This window comes from Capsicum annuum, chromosome 6 (genome assembly GCF_002878395.1).
Source record: "Capsicum annuum cultivar UCD-10X-F1 chromosome 6, UCD10Xv1.1, whole genome shotgun sequence".
NCBI classification, from domain to species: Eukaryota; Viridiplantae; Streptophyta; class Magnoliopsida; order Solanales; family Solanaceae; genus Capsicum; species Capsicum annuum.
The window spans coordinates 199,944,182-199,961,554 of NC_061116.1; the positions used below are offsets into that span (position 1 = coordinate 199,944,182).

Here is a 17,373-nt window from a genome sequence, read left to right on the forward strand (position 1 = left end):
TTACCCTTTGAACCTATAACTATTCATTTTATAGTGCTAGGTAGGGTTGCCATTGTTGGTGTACCTAATTAAGGAGTTTTTATATAATCATATATTTGAAGATGTATTTAACAACTTTCTTTTAATAAATTTAGTAAATATTAGTCAAATTAATTTGACTCCACAAATGTGATAGAAGCTATAATTCCATCGTGAATTTACTTCTCACATAATCATGTCAATAACTTATACGTTTTTTACTTTCCATTATATAATCTCTACATGCTCGAGCTAGAGTGACTTGACTATCACAAATTGAGCTCATATTTTGCAAGATCAATGGATCATCTTAGTAATTTCCCAACCACTCAACTCCTTAGTTTACTTGCTTTTCCTATACAAGATTTTCTTGATTTCAAGAAATTGTACTGGTTTTCTTGATTTCAAGAAATTGTACTTCCTCGCAAGGTAAATATTCATCATGTAGCAAATTTATTTTTCTCACATTTTTAATACCAACTTGTATCGATATATTTTTATAAAATAGTATGAAACTTAGAGTTTCTTAAATCTCTAGTTCTCGGAAGAAAATCAAAACTCAACTACTAGGCCTTCCGATAGCATTTACTTACACAAGTTAATTAGTCACGATTCTTTCATCATCATGGACTGACTCGATCTAGAATCAAATATGATTCTGACCACTTATGTTTAAGTGACTAGATTTGTTTACAACTCTTTTCACAATGTAGCGAGATTAACTACATTATTCCACTATTTTATATATTCTTGATACCCAACATAGTATCAATTTCTTCAAGATCCTTCATTTTAAATGTGTAAATAAAATCTCTTATGAGTGAATCATAGAACACCAAAAGCAGTGGTATCTTATGGACCTAACATAGGTCACATACCAATTTACGATGTCTCCGTCGCTGACGTTCGTCAAGCAGGCCACGTGGATTGGCCAGGGTCTTCTTCGGCTAATGAGACCTCGATCCCGAAGCCTTCGAAGTATCTTTTTGATAGGTGCCTCTATTTGTATGGGGAATTCGCTGCTGATAGATCTCCTTTTGTTTTGTTGTCTCGAAGAGACAAAACAAAAGCACTCATATGAAAGAATTCTAAAGTGAAGGCATATTTGACTATCTCAAATAGTTTATGCTCTTCAACTATATATTAATAAATAATTTTAAATCTATTGTTGACTTCTAATCACATGTCAAAACCCCTCACACTTTAAAATTCAATTCACTAACTCATATATTCTCTAAATCTTAAATTCACTTACAACCATTAATAGAGTAAAACCCGAATTTTGTCACTTTCTCTGTGGTACTACTTGGATGTTATCTCCAAGTCTTGTTGAGACTTGTTCTGATTTCGTAGAAAGTATTACCGTTTGGCCAATGTCACTTTCTCGTTCATTCAAATTTACCATCACATGAAGTATTGGCTTCTTGATACTTCCTCCGTTTCATAAGTGAAAAAATAAAAAATTATGTTAAATCTATGTCTTTAATATTTTTTTCTTAATATGTGTGCCAAAATTTCACAATTCATTTATTATGAAACTTCTACACTGTACCTACGTGGACCAAAACCAATAGATCTTTGACTTCTTTATTTGTCTCATTACCTTTTTAATACTCCCTCCGTTTTGAAATAAGTGAATTGTTGGAGTATTTATTGGTGTTTCAAAATAAGTGAATCATTGAATTTTTTTTCAAATTTGTTCTTGTGATTCGACAACCAATTAACTTTTGAAAAGTTATTACAAGGTCATTTTTTTCTTTTTTCAGGGTAAAAATAAAAAGTTGTGTTAAATTTATATCTTTATGTTTTTTTCTTAATATGTATATCAAAATCAAACAATTCATTTATTATGAAACGAAGGGGTATTATAATGTTGAAACAGTGGATCATCTTTAAAATTTCTCTTTGAAGCACTTGTGCCAAAATATGTCCCCGACACCACAAAATTCACCACCTGAAGAACAAAAGATTATGTTCTTATAATGAAACGACGTGACTATTCTGTAAACAAAAGAACAATAGCTTTTGAAGAAGTGAAGAATGTCTGTCTCCACGCCGTCAGAAACAATCTCAGATCTCGAAATGTCACTTGTCATCACAGATACATTTACAGCTTGATATTCTTCATTTACCAACCCAAAATTCAAAGTTTAACAGATCGTGGGATGAGCATAAGTGATAGTCTCAAACCCTTAAAACCGGCACATTTTACCAAGCAGAAAGGACAGGTGATGAAGTCCTCGATCTGTCACTTCTGTTCGCTGCAACTTATTGTTATCGTACATATAGTTGAAAACAACATTTCCTGTCCTCAAGCCTTATTATTCGAGGCAATGAAGCTCTAGGAATGTCATCAGTTCACAATCTTGAACTTTCCAAATCAGTCAATGCCTTCTTCCTTCACTTAAAATAACATTTTTAGATTGTTCGAAAATATGTTCCACGAACACATAAAAATATATAAAGAAAAATACAAAATTATGAGGCTTGAAACATGCACGAAACACTTTCTTAAAAACAATATTTGCTCCCTCTCCTCAACGAGATTGCTATGGGATTCTATACAATTAGTTTCAGTGGATATGACAAGTCTTTGAATTTCTACACCAAGCAAATAGTGAAATAATCCTATTGAAAAGCAAAAAAATTTAATACTTGATCTTTTGTGACGAAAATATTACTCTTTGGGAAGGTTTTTTTTTTTTTTTTCTCTATTAAAAATATTTCAACAAAGTTTATTTAAAGAGAAATGGTAATAAAAGAACACAAGTTTTCACTTAAAAGATACCTCTTCATCTAAAAGGCACATCTTCACTAAAAAACATCTCTTTTCGTAAAAAAACACAACCTTTCACTTAAGGCACCATTTCATTAAAAAACTTTTAATTAATTTATTTTAAAAAAAAAAATCCAACATTACCCGTATAAATCAAAATCATACTTGAGCATTGCAAAGCATACAAGCTGAAGCAAACATTGATGAGTACTTTTAATCTATATTTGATGTGATATATCAAAGTTCGTTATGAAAGTTTCTTCATTCAACTTTTGAACTGTATCCACTACCTCGGATTTATATTTATCACCTTAAGAGAAAATAAATCTAATGACTAATAATCGCAGTAAGGAAAAAATGTTGTCAATAAGGTGCCTTCACATCCACAAGGATTAATACAAAATCAAGTTTTGAAGAACTGTCAGTAAATTCATAACATTATAATAATTTTGCAAAATGTAGACACAAGCAACAACAACAACATCCCAATGTAATCCCACAAGCGGAGTCCGGAGAGGATAGAATATATGCAGACCTTTACCGTTACCTCATAGAGGTAGAAAAGCTTTCAGTAGACCCTCGGTTTATAAAAACAGGCAGACACAAGCATAACAACTAATAGAGGTAGATTCGAGATTCTGTTTCAACCATTATGTTCTGAATGTGGAGTTCTATTCTACTATGACAATTGACCGAGATGGTTGTGTATGAGCTCTGAAGTTCAATTTCTTTAAGATAGTGCCTCCAACATTTGATATGTCTCAGAGTCACAGCAGGCAGGAACAATCTCTCTTTCGATTAGTTTCTCCCTCAAGAGATGTAACGAAAGCACAACAAGAATGAAAAATCAAGTACTGCCATATTCATCTTACGTTGTAACAAAAAAGAAAATCTTATATACGCATAAATAGGGAAAATCACATTCACCTAAACAAAATTTTCATTCTCCTCCCAGATTCTTCTGACAAATGACAAAAGTCTCTGGACGACAAGACCAAAGTAACCATCTAACAGAGTTTCAAAATTTAGAGATTGCGTAACTTTTTGTGTCTTCAAATGGTTCACAATACATAGTGGGCAGGACAATGTTCCATTCAGTTCTTCAACGATGAATGTATTCTTGATAATAGAAAAAAAAAAATAAACAAATCAAACGTAACTAAAATGAACACTAACCAAATAAAGTGAAAATGGGAAGTACAGGCTTACTGTCAGTTGAATCGATATAAAGAGCCAATAAATTCACTTATTTGAAACCAAACTGTGTTAAGATGATAGTCGGGTCTTAACTGGATATATGATTCCTGCAGAGAAGATCAATTTTAGGATCTCCAACAGGTTTGGAGTGTCTATCCCAATTTCCATCAAACTCTTGCCAGAATGGACTATTAATTGTCTAAGCATACCATTCGAAAATTCAAGCCTCCTCAACTTGAAACACATGTTCAATTCTAATTTCTTAAGAAGGGGCCGTTCAAAGACAAGATTTTCTACGATGGAAATGACAAAACAAATTTCTCCACGGCTAATTTGGTTATTACAATAAATTATAAGTTCAATTCAATTATTTTTTGTGCTTTGACTTCGGAACTTCATCAAAAGTTTGAATAAAAAATCATTATTTTCTCTTTAATTACAAGCAATGTCATTGAAGAAATTTATCATAATGTCATCACACATATTTCCACACATATGGCCCTCTATCTTTCATTTATTTTTCAATCTTATTTATCTTTTTTATTTTTATGTATAAAATTATTTCAAATATATTTAAGTTAATTGATTAGTAGGATGATAATTTATTGTAAAACAACAACAACAACAACAAATCCAGTGTATTCCCACCTAGTGGGGTCTGGGGGGTAAGATGTACGCAGTCCATACCTCTACCTCTGATGAAATAGAAAGGCTGTTTCCGATAGACCCCCGGCTCAAGGCACGAGATACCATACAAACACATAGTAAAGCACAGAATCAGATTACATAACATAAATACGGCACCCATAAGTAATATAAAACAGAGGAAAGCACACAGATTCGTAGTAAAACATGGAACACGGAACAAGGAATCATAACAGGAATAAAACCCCCACCAAGTAATTCCCTACACTAGCGACCCAAACTGGCCCTAATCCTCTGCCGAAATTCGCGTCCTCCAGACCTTCCTATCTAGGTTCATGTCCTCGGTGAGCTGTAATTGTTCCATGTCCCGCCTAATCACGTCACCCCAGTACTTCTTCGGCCTACCCCTACCCCGCCTAAAACCATCCAACGCTAGCCTCTCACACCTACGGACCGGGGCATCCATGCCCCTCCTCTTCACGTGTCCGAACCATCTCAATCGTGCTTCCCGCATCTTGCACTCCACTGAAGTCACACCAACCTTCTCCCGGATAGTCTCATTCTGAACTCTATCCCCTCTAGTCAGTCCACACATCCAGCGCAACATCCGCATTTCTGCCACCTTCATTTTTTGGATGTGGGAGTTCTTAACTGACCAACACTCCGCTCCATACAACAAGGCTGGACAGACTACCACCCTGTAGAATTTGCCTTTAAGCTTGGGCGGCACCTTCTTATCACACAGCACCCCCGACGCGAGTTTCCACTTCATCCATCCCGCCCCAATACGGTGCGAGACATCCTCGTCAATCTCACCGTTACTCTGGATCACGGACCCAAGATACTTGAACTTATCCCTCTTACATACCTCCTGTGCTTCCAGCTTCACTACTACCTCATTCTCCCATCTCACGTCATTAAACTTGCATTCCACATACTCTGTCTTGCTTCTGCTCACCCTGAACCCTTTAGACTCAAGAGTTTGCCTCCACACCTCTAATTTGTCATTCACACCCCCTCGAGTCTCATCTATCAGAACTACATCGTCTGCAAAAAGCATACACCACGGCACCTCTCCTTGAATGCACCGCGTCAACACATCCATCACCAACGCAAACAAAAAGGGACTAAGAGTAGATCCCTGATGCAATCCTGTCAGGACAGTGAAATGCTCTGAGTCCCCTCCCGCCGTCCTCACCTGGGTTTTCGCTCCATCATACATATCCTTAATTACTCTGGTATATGCCAGCGGTACTCCACTCACCTCCAAGCATCTCGAAAGCACCTCCCTGGGGACTTTGTCGTATGCCTTCTCCAGGTCGATAAATATCATGTGTAGATCCTTCTTTCTCTCCCTATACTGCTCCACCAACCTCCGCACCAGGTGGATTGCCTCTGTCGTCGAGCGGCCGGGCATAAATCCGAACTGGTTTTCCGAAATAGACACTATCCGTCTCAGCCTCACCTCGACCACTCTCTCCCAAATCTTCATAGAGTGACTCAATAACTTAATCCCCCTATAGTTATTGCAACTCTGAATGTCCCCCTTATTCTTATAGAGAGGGACCATGGTACTCCACCTCCACGCCTCGGGAATCTTTGCCGTCCTGAAGATTTCATTAAACAATCCAGTCAACCACCTTACACCATCCTCTCCAACGAACTTCCAAAACTCCACCGGTATCTCATCCGGCCCCGTCGCCCTACCCCTTCGCATCCTGCGGACAGCCTGTCTAACCTCTTCTACCTTAAAACGTCTGCAATAGCTAAAATCCCGACACTCCTCTAAGTGCTCCAGTTCCCCTAACACAATAGCTCTATCCCCTTCGTCATTCAAGAGCCTATGAAAATACGACTGCCATCTCTTCTTAATGTGGCCGTCTTCCACCAACACTCTACCGTCCTCCCCCTTAATGCACCTCACCTGATCGAGGTCACGACCCTTCCTCTCCCTAGTCTTAGCGAGTTTAAACAACTTTTTCTCCCCTCCTTTCTCCTGTAACCCTGCATACAAGCTCTCAAAAGCGGTCGTCTTAGCTGCCGTGACTGTTGACTTCGCCTCCTTCCTCGCTAGCTTGTACTCTTTCCTGTTTACCCGCTTCTCCTCTTCGTCCTTACTTTCCACCAACTTAGTATACGCCCCTTTCTTGGTCCCCACTTTCTTCTCCACCTCTTCATTCCACCACCAATCCCCCTGATGGTGCCCGGCCCGGCCCCTAGAAACACCCAACACCTCACTTGCATTCTCCCTGATGCACCTTGCCACCTTGTCCCACATACTATCCACGTCCCCCCTACACTCCCACACCCCCATTCCCGCCAACCTCTCCCCTATCTCCCACGCATTCACTGGCGTCAGGCCGCCCCACTTAATTCTCAGTCTACACTCCTTAGTCCTCCACTTTCTATTCTTCTTTATTGTAAAAATTAATTATAATTGATGCAATTAAATAAAATTTATTATTTATTTAATTTCATATCAAACATATAATTTACTTTCTTTCTTATTTGTTATTACATTTTCACCTAATTTAAATTTTTTCCTAATATATTCCATCGTGATTTTACTATATCATCTCTAATTAATTATTATGGTCATCTAAGTATCATGTCACTTAAATTGGAGTAGAAGAAGTTTTACAAAATAATTAAAAATTTAAATTATTTAAAAAAATATTAATTTTCTTTTCTTTTCTATATATATAGAGAGAGAGAAAAGAAAAGAAAAATAATATTTTTTAAATAATTTAAATTTTTAATTATTGTGTAAAACTTCTTCTATATATTAGAAATGATGGTTTTGACATGTTAGCTTATGGATATTAAAACAAAGTTTTAGGATACTAAGGTCTATAAAATACTTTGCAAGATTAGTTTGTTTAGGAAAATTGTATTTTGTGTTTTAATGTTTGGACCTTATCAACAACTATAAGAAAAGTCCTTCCATTTTGAATTAATTACAACTCATGTCATTCCAATAAATTACCACTTTGCCATTGATGCTACTCCTATTGAATATGATGGAGCCCACATATAATTAATTATTATAAATTATTTATATATTAAAAATTAATAATATTTAATTAAAAAATCAAATAAATATTTTTGACATGCCTGCTTCAACCGTAATTGTACTATATTACCCTTAACTAATTATTATATCACACCTAATTAATTATTGTAAGTTATTTATATATTAAAAAATTAATAATATTTAATTAAAAAATAAAATAGATATTTATGACATGTCTGCTTCAACCGTAATTGTACCACATCACTCCTAATTAATTATTATACTGCTCCTAATTAATTATTATAAGTTATTTATACATTAAAAAATTAATAATATTTAAGTAAAAAATAAAATAGACATTTACGACATGTCTGCTTCAACCGTAATTTTACTATATCACCCCTAATTAATTATTATGGTCATTTAAGCATTGTGCCACATAAGTTGAAATAGAAAAAAATAATTTAATATGTTATATATTTCAAAAAAATTACATGAAAAATACTAGAAATCACAATAATTAACAACTTAAAAGATATAAAATATTTGATTGACTCTTGAAATTATATTAGTGTCACTGACAATGGAATAGAAGAAAAGTATTATAAATCACAATAATTAAAAATTTAAATTATTTTTAAAATATAATTGATTATCAATGCCACAAAAATTTGGACAAGAAGAGTAACGTATTCAAAGGGCAAAAGAGTAACATTTTCATGACATTTTTTAAAAAACATAAAAATTGCTACATATACTCAAAGGGTAAAAGAGTGAAAACACATAAGAGATAAATGTTGAGAAATCAAGAAGCACCAAATGTTACAAATGTATTATTAACATTTGTAACATTCAACACATTTCTAAATGTTTCTAAATTCTTCTTGAATCAACACATACACATAATAAAAATAATAAATAATAATAATTACATTTTACTATATCACCCCTAATTAATTATTATGGTCATTTAAGCATTGTGCCACATAAGTTGAAATAGAAAAAATATTATAAATTAAAATAATAAAAAATTTAAATTATTTAAAAAATATAATTGGCTATCGTCGACACAAAACTCTGGACAAGGAGAGTAGCATATATTATTCAAAAAAATTATATAAAAAGTATTATAAATTACAATTAATAAGTTAAAATATCTAAGAACAATTTAATATGTTATATATTTCAAAAAAATTACATGAAAAATACTAGAAATCACAATAATTAACAACTTAAAAGATATAAAATATTTGGTCGACTTTTGAAATTATATTAGTGTCACTGAAATTGGAATAGAAGAAAAGTATTATAAATCATAATAATTAAAAACTTAAATTATTTTTAAAACATAATTGACTATCAATGCCATAAAAATTTGGACAAGAAGAGTAACGTATTTAAAGGGCAAAAGAGTAAAAACAAATAAGAGATAAATGTAGAGAAATCAAGAAGCACCAAATGGATTATTAAAATTTGTAACATTCAACACATTTCTAAATGTTTCCAAATTCTTCTTGAATCAACACATATACATAATAAAAATAATAAATAATAATAATTACATTTTACTATATCACTCCTAATTAATTATTATGGTCATTTAAGCATTGTTCCATATAAGTTGAAATAGAAAAAATATTATAAATTATAATGATAAAAAATTTAAATTATTTAAAAAATATAATTGACTATCGTCGACACAAACCTCTGGACAAAAGAGAGTAGCATATATTATTCAAAAAAATTATATAAAAAGTATTATAAATTACAATAGTTAACAATTTAAAATATCTAAAAATAATTTAATATGTTATATATTTCAAAAAAAATTACATGAAAAATACAAGAAATCACAATAATTAACAACTTAAAAGATTTAAAAGATATAAAATATTTGGTCAACTCTTGAAATTATATTAGTGTCACTGAAATTGGAATAGAAGAAAAGTATTATAAATCACAATAATTGAAAACTTAAATTATTTTTAAAATATAATTGACTATCAATGCCACAAAATTTTGGACAATAAAAATAATACATATTATTTGAAAATTACATAAAAATATTATAAATTAGAATAGTTAACAAATTAAATTATCTAAATGCCTATTAAAAGTATTATTGATTATCTAAATTCTATTTGTATCATATAAATTGAGATAAAAAATAATATATTGAACCCGTGCTAGATCTCGAATGAATCTTAAAATGTATATGCAATTCTTTTAAAAAAAAAAACTTTTATTTAAATATATCAAAATCGAAAAGGTAAATTTTAATGCTGCATGTTAACATAAATAATACCAGTATTCACTAATAGAAGCATTACTAATACAAATATTACTAATATATTATATTCAAAAAGAAAATTTATACACTATAACAAACGACTCCTACGTTTCAATAGAAGGAATATATATAAAAGAAGAGTTTGATAAAAAATTTACAGAAATATATTTTATAAGTATATTTTATCGTACCAATGAAAACATTCTACTGCTCAAACTTTCTACTCCAACATAAATTTTAAAACTTAAAAATTGCAATCCACATGTTTTATTGTTGGGCCCGTGCTGACACAGGCCTTGCACTTCTAGTGTTAGAAATAAAGATGAACATGGTTCATCATCTTCTCACTCTCATTCTGACTCGATGGAAAGGGAAAATGATCCAAAACTCTGACCAAAAGTTGTCTCTAAATCTAGAAGCTATCAAAGAACTACTCCACCATACACGTGCGTGGACAAGAGAATGACTACATCACCAGATATAACCAGCTCCAACATGGGTCAAGATTTGGGCCCTACAAACAACCATCACACAGGCGGCCCAATATTAATTAAGCAGCACATAAGGAGTCGGCCCAGTTACAGCTGAACGGCCCAACTACAACTGATTATCTAGTATACATAACATATAATTTGTTATCTACTTTTCTAAGCATTGTAAAGAAATATAATTAGTTTAGCTCTAAATAGGACAGGTGGATAATTAGTTAGAATAGAAGGTTCTTTTTTATTTCAATAGCTTGTATAAATAAACGTGATTGGCAAGGAATATACAGAGAAGAAAATTTTCAAATATTGTCTCTTATTCTCTACATAGTATCTCAGAGCAGTAGTTATTACAAATCATCTTCTTGTTTATCAATTTCTTTATCTAACCAATCTCAACAATGGTGGATGAAGTCGCTACTTCTAGTGTATCATCTAGTTCCACTAGCAAAACTCCACCAGCTATAGATCCCACTCATGTTTATTATCTTCACTCTTCATATTCACCTGAAATGACCTTGGTTAACACTCCATTTAATGGAAGAGGATATCAAGGATGGAAGAGATAAGTGCTTATAGCACTATTAGCTAAGAACAAACTTGGTTTTATCACTGGTGTTGATGTTTCATCATATTCTTAATCCTCAGATCTGTAATCTTAGAGAAGGTGTAATGACATGATAATATCTTGGCTCCTTAATTCTCTTTCCAAGGATATTGCTGATAGTGTAATATACTCTACGACTGCTAAGGGTAAGTCTAGAGCACAGATTTGGACAATCTAAAGGAGCTAAGTTGTTTCACCAGTAAAAAGAACTAAGTAGATTAGCTCAAGGAAATAATGATATTGCAGGATATTTATTAAGCACAAGAGACTGTGGAATGAACTGAAATCTATAAGTGCACTTGTGCGTGCATTTGTGAATGTAAGTTGAAACTACAAAAATCTCTAGAAGATGAGAAACTTATAAAAAAATTTATGGGTTTGAATGATATGTATGCTCAGACATGAGAAAATATCCTAATGATGAATCTATTGTCTAACATAAATATTGCTTATTCTCTGAGTTTACAAAATGAAAATCAGAGAGAAACCTATATGAGTCATTTGATCACAACTGATTCTTCTTCCTTCATGATAAGTAACATGATTCAAAACACATTTGGTAAGGAAGTTCAAAAAACTCTTAATACTATGCCTAATTTTGGATCTAGATCTTTAAACTCTTATTCAAGGATGAACAACTATCAGCAGTCACCTAAATTCACAAAGACAAACCAGCAATAACAGAAATCCAGAGATAAGAAGAAGTATAATCCTAATGTGTCTAGTGAATATTGTGGTAAGACAGGGCATGTTGATGATGACTGCTTCAGATTACATGATTTTTTTGAAGATTTTCAGTTCACAAATAATAAAGGAATTTAGGTTCAAATTAGATGAAATGGTGTCATGACTGCAGAAGAAGGTGGCAATGCCCACATAATTGACATGGATTTGATCAATCAAAACATGACCAAGGAGCAATTCAAGCATTTTATTCAGTTGGCTAAGCAGAAATCAATGGAGGAATTAATCATAAAAGGATCTGAGATAAATGCCAATGTAGTTGTTGGTACTATGCTTAAATATTTTGGGGGTTGTCTTTCAGTTTTTCATTCTGGAACTTGTATAATAAACTTTGGTGCTTCTGAGCACGTATTACAACTCTAGTTTCTTTGTTTCCATGAGAGTCCTTAAGGTTCCTGTTAATATTAATCTTCCTAATTCACAATCTATTCTTATAACTCGCATAGGCGGTGTTCTAATTCCTAATTATCTCACAGCGCATAATGTGCTTTATGTTTCAAGTTTCAAATACAATCTACTCTCAGTTCATAAATTCAATGTCCAGTATAATTATAGACTATCCTTAACTTCTAAAATTGTATGTTGCAGGGCCTTTTAATGAAAAGGCCTCAAGGTTTTGGTGAAGTAAAAGAAGGTCTATACCTGCTTCAATTTAGTCTTAAGGAGTCCAGTGTCAACCAAGACATTCCCAAAGATTCTCTGATTTTTTCTAGTCCTAATAGTGTTGTTTTTAATACCAGTTCAATTTCATCTTTTTCTCAGTTTATTTTAATGTTAATTCTGATGTAAGGTTCTGACACGTAAGCTTGGGCATTTGCCTTATTCATCAATGAAAAATATCAATTTCCTTACTATTCCTCCCAATTATGATTGTCATTATGAAATATGTCCTTTAGCAAGGCAAGCTAAATTACCCTTTCCTATCAGTGAGATTAGTTCTCAGTCCATTTTTTATCTCATTCATATAGATTCATAAGTCCTTACAAATCACCTACTTATGATAACTATAGATATTTCTTAACTATAGTAGATGATTATAGTAGTGGTACTTGGATATACTTGTTAGCAATTAGAAGTAATGCATTTTTTGTTATTCAATATTTCTTGTAAATGATTGAAAGACAGTTTCACAAGAAGGTAAAGATTATCAGATCTGATAATGCTATGGAGTTGGGAAAAAGTACAGAGGCTTCAAATTTTTTAACTTCTCAAGGAATAATACATTAGACATCTTGTGTTGCTACCCAATAGCAAAATGATGTAGCTGAAAGAAAACATAAGCACTAGCTTGAAATAGCAAGAGCCTTGATGTTTCAATAGAGAGTTCTTATGATCTATTAAGGTGAGTGTATACTCACTGCCACATTTCTAATCAATAAGCTGTTATTTAGAGTTATCAAAGGCAAAACACCTTATAAAGTCCTATTTGGAAAAGCACCATCCTATTAGTTGCTGAGATATTTTGGTTGTTTGTGCTTTGCCAATACTCTATCTCATAAAAGGGGTAAGCTTAATCCAAAAGCCATTAGATTTGTCCTTTTAGGATACCCAAGTGATCAAAAAGGATACAAACTTCTCGACCTAGCATCTAAGAAATTTGTTATATCCAAAGATGTACACTTTGTAGAACATGTATTTCCATTTGCTTCTGGCCATTCACATGTTCCTACTCCTATTTTTTCTATCCCCATAAGGGAAGACCATCACTTGAATCCTTCATCTTCCATTACTTCAAACCTTATCAAACCATATTCAAACGTACCTCCGTCTAATCTTTCTAAGTTAACCTTTTATTATTTTGAATTCACTAGTCCACCTGTCAGACCATCTAAACCAGATATTTCACCACCTTTACCCCCTCCTAGAAGGTCTCAGAGGAGAAACATTGATGATTTACCCTCTCATTTTAAAGACTACATCTACAACACTATTTGCCTTAGTAATGTCACTGAATCTTGTTTTGCTACCCCTATTACACCATTAGTCTGTTAGTTTTTATCCCCCCAACTCCTAATCAAGCTATGCTCAACTCTATTCCCTCTATCATCGAACCTGGCAGTTATTCTCAGACTTGTACATATCCAGGTTTGGTACAAGCGATGCAGGACGACATTAATGCTTTAATTCTCAATCAGACTTGAAAAGTTATTTATTTTCCATAAGAAAGAAAGGTCTTACCTTGTAAATGGATCTATAAAGTGAAACAACATGCAGATGGATCTCTTGAGAGTTTAAAGGCACGATTAGTAGTCAGAGGTGATATCCAACAAGAAGGGTTGACTTTAATAAAACCTTGTACCCAGTGGTCAAAATGACCACCATTAGGTGTTTGTTGGTAATTCTAGCCAAAAAATAGAAAATTTCACAATTTGATGCGAATAATGCCTTTTTACAAGGAACTTTGCAAGAAGAGGTCTATATGAAATTTCTTGCAGGCGCGGAACCCCTTCTCCCCAACATGGTTTTTCGACTTAAAAAATTTCTCTATGGGTTAAAGCAAGCCTCTAGGCAATGGTATGACAGGCTTACTGGAGCCCTAAACTTCAAGGGTTACATAGCTTCTCTCAACGACTACTCTTTATTGTTTAATCATTCAGGTAGTTCTATCTATATTATAGCTGTCTATCTTGATGATATTTTAATCACAAGAGATGCTACAGTTGAAATACATGCTTTTAAGGAGTTTCTTCATACTGAATTTAAAATTAAGGATCTTGGCTCCGTACATTATTTTTTGGGCATGAAAATCCTATGAGAAGAGCAAGGGATTATAACGAGTCAACGAAAGTATACCTTGGATTTCCTATATGAATTTGATGTCTCACATCTTCCTCAAGCTTCTTCTCCATTTGATCCTGTTGTCAAGTTTTCTGCGGATTCAGATAATTCAATGTCAGATCCTACACTTTACAGACATCTCAATGGAAAACTCAATAATCTCACCCATACTAAACCGAATCTATGTTTTGTTGTTTTGACACTTAGTCAATTTATGCAACGACCTAGCATGGAACATTTCAAAGCATGATTAAGAGTGGTAAGTTACCTGAAATATTATCTGAATCAAGGAATTTTCCTCAGTGTTTCACCTTCCTTTTCTCCCAATACTTATTGTGATGCCGACTGGACTTCTTGTTGTACTGGACAACGGTCAGTTAGTGGCTTTTTCATCTGTTTGGGGGGTTCACTAATCCCCTGAAAGTCAAAAAAAATAATCTTTTGTTTCACTTTCCTCTGCAGAAGCAGAATATCGATCAATGCAGAGATTAGTTGTGAAATTGACCTGATTAACAAAATTACTGATCGATCTATTTGTTCCTCCGCCTCTCCCTGTTTCGATTCACTCCGAAGATCAAGTATCTCTCCATATTGCTCGAAATTTGGTTTTCCATGAACAACGAAACACGTCAAACTCGATTGTCATTTTGTTCGTCAACAATATCTCTCAGGCTTAATATCTCTTTTCTTTGTTCCCTCTAAAAACCAACTCCTCAATATCTTCACAAAATCCCTTGTCGGACCCTCTCGCCATCAGAACGTGTGCAAGTTGGGTGTCACTTCACTCTTCTTCAACTTGAGGGAGGATGTTATAAATAAAGATGAACATGGTTCATCATCTTCTCACGCTTATTCTGACTCGATGGAAAGGGAAAATAAACAAAACCTCAGACCAAAAGTTATCTATAGAAGCAATCAAAGAACTACTCCACCATACACGTGTGTGGACAAGAGAATGACCACATCACCAGATATAATGCAGCTCCAACATGGGTCAAGTTTTGGGCCCGCTAAACAACCATCACACAAGAGGCTCAATATTAATTCAGCGGCACATAAGGAGTTGGCACAATTATAGCCGAACGACCCAACTACAACTGATTAAGTATTTAGTAGACATAGTATATAATTTGTTGTCTACTTTTCTAGCATTGCAAAGGAATATAATTAGTTTAGCTCAACCTATTGTAACTAGGACAGTTGGATAGTTAGTTAGAATAGATGGTTCTTTTTCATTCCACTAGCTTGTATAAATAAAAGTGATTGACAAGAAATATACAAAGAAGTTAATTTCCCAATACTAACTCTTATTTTCTACAATATTTGATCTGGCTGATCTATTTTAAAATTCAAAAGATTGGGGAAATCAAATACGAATAGGTCTTTTACTCCCTGGCACTTGATAAGACTTAAATCTTCTACCGTTGGACAAGCAGAATAAATTTTCAAGATTATGCATTCCTAAAAAAAAACATTAGTTAGAGATAGCTCCCTCAATTAAGTAAGCTTTATATGATCAACAATTAGAGGCTACTCTAGCTTAAAACCGCCCAATCTGAGAATCATCAGCGATTTACCTGTAAACGTTGTACATGCAAACTGTACCAATCTTCTTCATCTTGGCTCATAATATTAACATCTAATTCTTTTATGCAGTTATTGGTAGCCAATCTTATCCATTCGTCGATGCTAGACACATTTTCATTAAGAGAAAGCCTGAATTTCTTTATTATTGCTTTTTGAAGAGCAGATTTATTAACAAGCCATCTATAATACTTAGGAAAGCATCTCTTACATCATCTTGCTTAGATGAGTAAAGGTTTCGATCAAAATCAAATGTAACTACAGCAAGCAAATTCTGGACTTTTAGCCATGTCTCGGAAAACACACTAGTTCGAGCTGCATCTTTCCTAGGTAGGAAGAATAGCATGTGCAGCAAAATATGGTCAGGTAACAGTAATGGATCGAATCTCACAGATGACTCTATTTTGCATCACATTCTATTCTTCCTACCTGCAAAAGATGCAGCTCAAACTAGCGCGCTTTCCAATACATGGCTAAGAGTCTGGAATATGCTTCCCGTCGTTTCATTTGATTCCGATCAAAACCTTTACTCATTGAAACAAGCTCATGTAAGGAATGCTTTCCGAAGTATTATAGATGGCTCATTAATAAATCTGCGCATCCAAAAAGCAATAGGTCATCTTCAATAGACATCTTTCCTGAAAATTAATAAGGCAAAGAGACGTATTAAACTACACATTTAGTTGATCATATATTCCAATGTGAATTTTCCGTCAATTGTATTTGTATATAAAACAAAATTCTTAATTAACAACCAAATGTCAAAAGGGTATATCTAAGGAAAACTGGAGTATTCAATCAAATTTGACTTGAATTATCTTTTGAATGAGGATCTGATGATAATTCCTAACATACTTCATAGTTGCTTATAATCTCCCCCTTATGTTAGGAAAGCTAACATACATCCTCCATCTTCTTTGATGGATCCATCTTTGTGCATCATCGTACATTTATTAATCGTATACTGCACATTAAAATTATTAGATGGAATAGTTGATTCATGACCTTGAACCAATTGAGGGGAAGAAATAATCATAATTTATTGATCTAATGCATACAAGTGTTATTGTATGCAAGATATCATATTTCAGATCAACACATGAAGCTTTGTTCTCGTTAGCGATGGTTTAGCTATTTATCGAAGGCATTCAATGCCAAACCAGCATCATCAAGATAACTTTCTTGATTGCACAATCTGAAAATTATGTTCTTAACTCAATTTTGTTGAGCAAGCAA

The 17,373-nt window shown here is 33.5% G+C and overlaps 2 long non-coding RNA genes across 3 annotated transcripts; both read right to left on the reverse strand.

Annotated features, from left to right (window-relative positions):
- Window positions 1–1,886: 1,886 nt before the first annotated feature.
- Window positions 1,887–4,616, reverse strand: LOC124899316. Its single transcript, XR_007056650.1, has 2 exons — window positions 4,004–4,616; window positions 1,887–3,913 (listed from the first exon to the last, which is right to left on the reverse strand). It is a non-coding gene; the product is annotated as an uncharacterized LOC124899316 (long non-coding RNA).
- A 5,131-nt stretch (window positions 4,617–9,747) lies between these two features.
- On the reverse strand, window positions 9,748–15,436 carry LOC107854366. Of its 2 annotated transcripts, none has more exons than XR_001669999.2 (4): window positions 15,059–15,436; window positions 14,822–14,970; window positions 14,569–14,645; window positions 9,748–10,453 (listed from the first exon to the last, which is right to left on the reverse strand). It is a non-coding gene; the product is annotated as an uncharacterized LOC107854366 (long non-coding RNA). The 2 variants fall into 2 exon arrangements; XR_007056649.1 differs by having other exon boundaries at window positions 9,748–10,931.
- Window positions 15,437–17,373: the final 1,937 nt, after the last annotated feature.